The sequence below is a fragment of the Zootoca vivipara genome, chromosome 16, assembly GCF_965207765.1.
Source record: "Zootoca vivipara chromosome 16, rZooViv2.hap1.1, whole genome shotgun sequence".
Lineage (NCBI taxonomy): Eukaryota > Metazoa > Chordata > Lepidosauria > Squamata > Lacertidae > Zootoca > Zootoca vivipara.
The window spans coordinates 3,572,217-3,580,638 of NC_142599.1; positions in this window are offsets into that span (position 1 = coordinate 3,572,217).

Sequence of the window (8,422 nt, forward strand, 5' to 3'; positions counted from 1 at the left end):
AAACAAAAGCAGCCACCCCAGCATTGACAAGGCTGACCCAAAATATTTTGCTGCTTGGAGGCAGGGAGGGGCAAATCTGTCAATTTCAGTTTCTCTCACTTTTGAGTTCCACACATTTTTGCAGCAGTTTGTGTGTCTGTGTTTTAAGCTCTCATGAAAACCCATCAACCTTTTAGTGTGAATTTATCATAATAGACATACTTGTGTGTGCAATTTTTGCAAAGCAATTTCCCAGGGAACTCTGGAATTGTAGCTCTGTGAGCAGAACAGGGGTCTCTGAGCAAGTCTCAGCTCCCTTATCAAACTACTCTTCCCAGGACCGTTTGGAGGAAGCCCTGACTGTCCCAAGTGGTATTATACTGCTTTAAATATGTCCGGGGGCCACCACTCTACAAGCAAAATTTAAATGGCCCAGCAAAGACTGCAACTGCTTCAAAGTAACCTTGCGCAACGGGAGCAATTCCGGAGTGACCCTCCTCAAATTAACTATCGTGTCATCAGGCAAGCGAGATGTCTGAGCGATGGTATCCAATTGTATACCAAGGTAAACCAATTGCGTGGATGGACCCTCAGTCTTTCCCGCTGCCAGAGGAACTCCCAATTCCTCCGTAAGGGCGGCAATGGCCTGCATAAGGACTACACAATCGCCAGTATTCCCCACCGAGGCCAGCAAAAAAATCATCGAGGTAATGCGTAACCCCCTACAGGCCAATTTTTAAAATGCAAAGCCCAGTCCAAAAAGGTACTAAAGGTCTCAAAGGTGCCACAAGCTACCGAGCAGCCCATAGGCATGGCCTTGTCAAAATAAAAAATCTCCATCAAACTGAAAACCTAGCAACCAGAAATCCTGAGGGTGTATAGGCAATAAACGAAATGCAGATTCGATATCGCATTTTGTCAGCAAAGCGCCTATGCTGAATTTCCTAATCATCTTGATTGTCAGAAGTATGGGCAGGAGTCAGGCTCTGGGGCCTGTAGTGCTTTGCAGAACTGGGGCATGCCTCAGCTTGTGCTGAAGAAGCAAGGCGCGGCCTCACAGGTGAAGTCCTCAGCTTGTGTTGGAGAGGCAAGGAGTAGTCACCCAGGTGAGGCCACTTGAGATCTCACTGCACCTGGTGGCAGGAGCTGGGAGGGATAAAAGTCCAGCATTTCCCTTCAGCTCTTTGCCACAGCAACGCTATCCCTGCCTGGTTGCATCTGGCCTCCTGCTCCTTGGACCCTTGCCTTGCTGCCGCCTTGCTTCTTGTTCCTGGATCCTCCGCCTTGCTCCTTGCTCCTTGGACCCTTGCTTCACCTTCGCCTTGCTTTGTGCCCCGTGGACCTTCGCCTCTGCCTTGCTCCTCGACCCTGCTTCTTCACCACCATCTTGCCTCTGGTCCTGACGCCCACCGACCGGACCGTGACATTGATCGCTTGATCAAGGGTGGCATACCTTACGGAACAAAGTTCCAGAAGTATAACGTCATTTACTGACGTGCCTCTAGGATGTGACAAATTATGTATAAGGCGGAATTCCCCCGGGGCTTTCTTGGGGACAATCCCCAAAGGGGAGAGATGCAATTTAGAAAGGGGGGGGGGTTGAAAGGCCCGGCCATGCGCCACAATGCAATCTCTTTCTCAATCTTTTTACGAGCCAATTCTGGCATCTCCCTAACTGATTTCTGGCTAGCAGGATTGCATGCAATGGGAGACGAGGCTACCGGAATCCTGAAACCATGGGGGAAACTTTCCTGCAGGTAGGAAGCTGCGTCTTGATTGGGCTAAAACTGTAACCAATGTAGGAGAGAAGAAAGCCGCACCGGCGTATAAGCCAAAGTAAAAACTGCTATTTTGCTGCCCCAGGAGCTGGCTGAGGGGTGGCGACTTTTGAAGCCTGTTGAGAGCCCCCCCTTCCCCCTCAAAAGGGCTGCTTGCTGCCAAAACAAGTCACAGCAGGATGCTTCCCGCCACATTTTTCACACACGAGGGAATTTGCAGGATGGGCACTGGCAGAACCCCTTATTGTAATCCCAGCAATAAATCTTACAGGTTTCTTTAAACACCCCAGTCTTCGGCTTCATCTGATCTGGCGCCTTCTTTTCAATCAGAGGAGCTACATGGGTAGTCCATACATCCAGGTCCTTATGATCCCAGCAGGCCGTATGGATCTTGGCAGCCCTTCATCTAAACCTGACTGGCCATAGTAAAGGCCGAACGGACGATAGTCTAGTAGACTATCAAGTGAAGAGCTCTTCATGGATAAGCAACAGAGACCACTCCCACAAACACCTGAAAACAATCGAGCCATCGCTTGAAAGTTTTCTCCTTGGGCAAATGAGAACATTTCTTGGTTGAGGGAACCAGCTGGTCCTGGCCAGGAGGACCATCCGCTGAGGGGGGGGGGTAATTTAAATATATCAACATAGTGCCATTCAGGATTCTGGAACACAACTTTGAAGAAAGGTGGGACCCGGGGATAATATCCCTAGTTGAATTGGTGGAGACTTTAACCTCCAGAACCAAAACACCATCTAAACACTCCTGAATGGCTCCATATCTAGCCCGGTGAGAATTGGCCCTACGTTCCCAGGCTGCCAAGTTATCCCTTTTTTAAGGGATTTTCCATTATGCTGAATAGGCTTCCTCGCGAGAAAAGGGGAAACTTCATGCCCTAATATAAAAGGCTTCTGGGAAATGATTTATAATGAAATGAAAAAGATATACAAAAATACATTTTTGAAAAAACCGGAAGCCTTTTTACTTGGAATAGTGGGGGAGGAAATCCCCAAAAATGTTAATTTGTTTATGTATGCCACCACGGCTGCGAGGATTTTAATCGCAAAATATTGGAAAAAAGAGGAATTGCCCTCTTTACAGGAATGGCAATTGAAAATGCTGGACTTTATGGAATTGGCAGAACTGACAGGAAGACTCCGAGATCAAGCAAGTGATAGAGTTGAAGAAGATTGGAGGAAATTTAAAATATATTTAGGGAATTATTTTTGAAAGTAGAAAGTTTGAATATCTAGGGAAATACAGAAGTTAAGGCAATAGGGAGAAAAGAGGAGTTTAAAACGTAGAAAAAGTGGTATATAAGTAGAAAGATGAGAACAAGAAGAATCAAAGGGATTATTATGAATGAAAGTAAAAAATGATGAAATAGAAACTGCTACAGATGTATCTAAAAAGAAAATCAGATAGTGGGGAACTGGGGAAGTCAAAAAGACAATGATTTTTTAAAAAATTGCTTGAAGATGATATGTTTTTGTTTTGTTTTGTTTGTATTGATGTATTTTTGTATTTTTGTATTTTTTGATATTTTGTGTTTTTATGTTATAAAATGCTTAATAAAAAATATTTTTTTAAAAAAAAGAGAGAGAAAAGGGAAAACTTGGCAGCTATGTCACCTTGGAAGGCCTGAGGCTGATTTCCCCAAACCCCAATAAAGCTCCGAGGAGGCCTCTGTCTCCTCGTCTGAACTTTGAGAAGATGTACCTGAAGTAGACAAGGGAGAATCACCCCTGCGTTTCTTAGCATGCTTTCCTGAGCGACTCTTATGTTGGCATTTTCTGCCCGAAGACGTTCTGGCTGGCACTGGCAGACTGTCTTCCTCCGAAGACTCAGATACTGGATCCTGTCTCGACATGTCTGGGCGAGACTGAAGAGATGAGACATCTGCCCCTGAAGAAGGTCGAGGTAAGGACCGAGATGCCCTCCCTGAACGGGAGGGGGCCTGTTGGTGCCCTCCCCTTCTGATTGTGTGCCGAGACGCCGCTCCTGCCCTCACAGGTTCCCAGGAAGATGCAAGCACTGGAATCTGAGGCAACTGGGAGTCAGAAAATAAAACCCCTGAAGGTTGAATGACGTTTTCATCCTCACTGGATGAAGTAGAGACCGGCGATAAAACCCTGGGCTGGGGCTGGGGCCATGCTTGTCCGCTGGCTTCTGGATCACCAGTCAGGCTTGACACAAATGATTCCATGCGACCCACAGCCGGATTGGGGGTGGATGAGCACAAGGACTGGGAAGGCCCACGAATGGCCCTTTTCGACGGCAAGGCGACTATGGACTGGGCCAGAGCTTTTTTAGGTGCTATCCTAACTGCAGACAGAAAAAGAAATGTGTTAATGACCGAATCACCACTAGGCTGCAGGAAATATTTGTTCCGGATTAGGAAAATTTCAAATTATTTAATGCAGACTCAAGGTTACCAACCTCAATCAACTCGACTGCAGACGTGTAAAAGGAAAACGTTAACACCAGATCATAAACCAGGCTGCCGAAATATATCAGTCCTATTTAATAAATTTCCAAATTATAAACTAGACTCTAGTTTAACCAACCCCCAGAATCACTAAGCCCTAAGGGCCGCACATCCCAAACCAAGATATGCTGAGGAACACCAGTCCACTAATACACCAAAATGAGACGGCAATGCAATAATCAACGTGACTACCAGGGGTCACCAATAGACGAATTCCCATCGCAAAATAGCTTTAAAATGCCTCGTCCCCAAAAGATAGGCGACAAGATGGCGCTCGCGCTTACCCTATAATTAATTTAAAGCAAATAGGGGGGAATTACCACCAGGCCAGCGCACCACTGGCGTGCATAGGTGCAGCCACTGTGGGACTCACTGGCGAGCGCCTAAGGAGGAAGGCAGTGAGCAGCCAGGCAGCTGGGAGAAAGAGGGTTTTTTACTCCACTCCACCACTCCGCAAAATACAACGTGAAGCCAGGATGGAGCAGGGAACAGGCACCGCTCTCCCCGCGCGCCATACAACGCCACGAGCCACTTGGAGGCGGTGCAAATGCTGTGCAAAATGGGCCTCCTCAAGAGGAAGGAGGAGGAAAGGGGATGGGTTGGGTGGGCAGCCTGAGCGTAGTGCTCAGAGCGCACAGCCCAGGACAGGAAAGGCGGCGCCCAGAACAGCTGATAAGCGGCGGCACAAGAGCCACTTCCAAGGCCGGCAAGAGGCCTCCACAAATGTAACGCGAGCCTCTCTCTCTCCTAAACCAGGTATTGAGCGGGCAGGCGGATCAGAAATGTCCCAATTCACCACCTAAACGGGGGCAGGGACCCGCCTCACAGCTTCCCAATAGACCTCAAACTGTGGGTGGGTCGCGGAAAATAGCCCGCCAAAGAGCAGCAACGAGAGGGATCGCCACCCGTCTCCCAACAATGGCTGAAAGCCCCAAGTCATGCAGATGATGCAAGGGTCCCCAGTAACGAAGTGGTAGGAATCAGGGAAGGGGGAAAGGGAGGGGAGGGAGGCAGGGGGGGAGGAGACCTAATAGGAGTGGGTGGGTTAACTAGGGTAAGAACTCTAAAACAACAGGGAGAGGTAACCAAAAGGGAGGAAGCAGGGTAACCAAGCGAAAAAACCAAATTACAATTAAAAGCTAGAGCAATACAACCATATTGGGATGAAAGGCACAAATACAGGATGGGTGATACCTGGCTTGAGAGCAGTACATGTGAAAAGGATCTAGGAGTCTTGGTAGACCACAAACTTGACATGAGTCAACAGTGTGATGTAACAGCTAAAAAGGCCAATGCAATTCTGGGCTGCATCAATAGGAATATAGCATCTAGATCAAGGGAAGTAATAGTACCACTGTATCAGACCTCACCTGGTCAGACCTCACCTGGAGTACTGTGCCCAGTTCTGGGCACCACAGTTCAAGAAGGATGCTGACAAGCTGGAACGTGTCCAGAGGAGGGCAACCAAATGGTCAAAGGCCTGGAAACGATGCCTTATGAGGAACGGCTTAGGGAGCTGGGTATGTTTAGCCTGGCGAAGAGAAGGTTAAGGGGTGATATGATAGCCATGTTCAAATACAGTACATAAAAGGATGTCATATAGAGGAGGGAGAAAGGTTGTTTTCTGCTGCTCCAGAGAAGCGGACACAGAGCAATGGATTCAAACTACAAGAAAGAAGATTCCACCTAAACATTAGGAAGAACTTCCTGACAGTAAGAGCTGTTCGACAGTGGAATTTGCTGCTAAGGAGTGTGGTGGAGTCTCCTTCTTTGGAGGTCTTTAAGCAGAGGCTTGACAGCCAGATGTCAGGAATGCTTTGATGGTGTTTCCTGCTTGGCAGGGGGTTGGACTGGATGGCCTTTGTGGTCTCTTCCAACTTTATGATTCTGTGATTTCTCTCTGGGTGAAAGAAAAATCCCACTCTGCAAGCCCTGAATATAAAGGCTGCCAATCAAAAATTGCAACATAGAAATCTCCCCAACAGCCCAAATTCTCCAATCACTGTTGTGGCCATCCAAACGATCCCACCCAACAGCAAAAGGAGGGTGTTTTGTCAGCCCCCTCCACAACACATGGCTCTCCCTGAAGGAGAACATGCTTAACTGAATTTAAGAGTGGAAAAATGATAACCTCAAGCTGACAGATCCATCCATCGTTACACCTGTCTTCACTCTGATATTGGGAAACAGAAAAGATAACTGATTTGGGGGTGCTTGTATAACTTGTGAACATTTAAAAGTTGGTAATTTAGGCTCTGTCACCTGACTTTGTTATCCCTCCTGTTTGGGTGTCTGTTACATGTAGTTCTTTGGCCATAGAGTTCCTGTCATAATTGTCAACAAATGCAAAATAGGAAGATCAGAGCTCAAAGAGACAAGGATAGAATATAGAGCTCAAAGAGACAAGTATAAAATTTGAGTCTTGGCAGGTCTGATTTAAGAAGGCTATTTTGGCTAAGTTTGCAACCCTCTCTTGTAAAACCATGAAACCCAGAAACTATAATCCACATTTTCCCAGTCGGTAATCCCTCATTTGAACTTTGACTCACAAAACCAATTTCCATCAGACATTTCCTTGACATTGAGATTATCCCAAATGGCCTCTGGGCCTCCAGTACTATTTGCTGAGGTTTAAACTCAATGGATTTGAGATAAATCAGTTTTTAATGGCTATTTTTAATGGGAGCTGACACAGAATCAACCCGCAGACTTTTTAGACTGGTAAGTGCTTAAGAAAGCAAGAATATTGCCTTCCCATCATGTTCTACTTCAATAAAACCAGAGTGCCTGAATATTTTATGGAAAAGGCATTTGAAGGCACTTTCCTTTTGTCTGACAAGGGGTTTATGTAATGAATCTCATACTGTACTCTCTGAAAAAGAACAACAAGGAAAAGAAATGGAGGCTTTAAAATGTTATGTGATACCCTTTTGGAAATGCTCCAATGGATTTTTCAGCATGCATTGAACTGCTAGTACAAAGACAGTGCCGTTATGGTTGTGATCTGAAAAGGCTGTGTTTCTTGACAACAAAAAGTTTTAGATACACAGTTGTCACATTATCCCTTTGATTAGGTAAAAGTATAGTCTTGCCAACTGTTAGGATTTGATCCAGACATTTCAGGTTTCCCCAACCAAAGAAGCTCACAGGAGAAGCTGCGGATATTCTCTCTCTCCCACCTGGGGATGTGAAGCCATGCTCTCCTGTTCTGACCTGTTTTCATTCATTGCATTCAACACGGTTTCCTTTCCGCTCAGGACTGTAAAACCTCAAGGGGGGGGGGTTATTCTAATTTTTTATTATTATGGTATATATTTTTGTGTTTTTATATTGTAAAGCGCCCTGTGATCTTCGGATGAAGGGCAGTATAGAAATTTAATGAACAATACTGAATAATACTGACCCAGACCCCATGATTATCAATGGAGACCCTTCTTTGTTTGCGTCCTCCATGAGAAGCCCAGAGGGCAGCGACACGTGAGCAGGCCTTTTATGTGGTGGTAGCAGGGACTGGGCAGAGGAGGAGGAATGGTGGAGACTACCTCCCCATCCTGACCCTTCCAGGGAGGAAGAAGAGGAAGATAGTATACATTTACAACAGGGGTTTGCAGGAGCTTGCAGCTCAGAGGCAGATGAGGGGAAAAGTTGGGAAATCACAGGAGAGCCAGAGCAACACCCTTCTGACATGCTGTCACTAGACTCTCCATCTCCCAGAACCCGGTGAGCCTTAAAAGTAGGACAGCAAAGAGCTCAAAGGCAGAGGGCATGTAGCAGCACCTGTAGAGGAAGGAGATGATGACAAATGAGCATAGGTGCCAAGTCTCCCGTATTCCCTGGGAAACCCCCGTTTTTCCAGCCGTTCCCAGCTGGAAAAACGGGGGTTTTTTTGTTTCCCCCCGGTTTACTTACCGGCCGGGGGAGGCTCCTTCTGCGCATGTCTGGAGTCTCTGGACATGCGCAGAAGCGATTTCTGGCACGGTGGCCATTTTGGAACTGGGCGGAGCATGCTCAGAAGCGACTTCCGGTGCTGCTCTACCCAGTTCCAAAATGGCAGCAGCGCTACTTCCGGTCTGCCGATCCCTTATTTTTCCGGCAGGAACTTGGCAGGTATGCAAATGAGGAAGTGGGCGAGATGAGCGGGTGGAGATTCACTCGGGATAATACCATTATCCAAGAGGC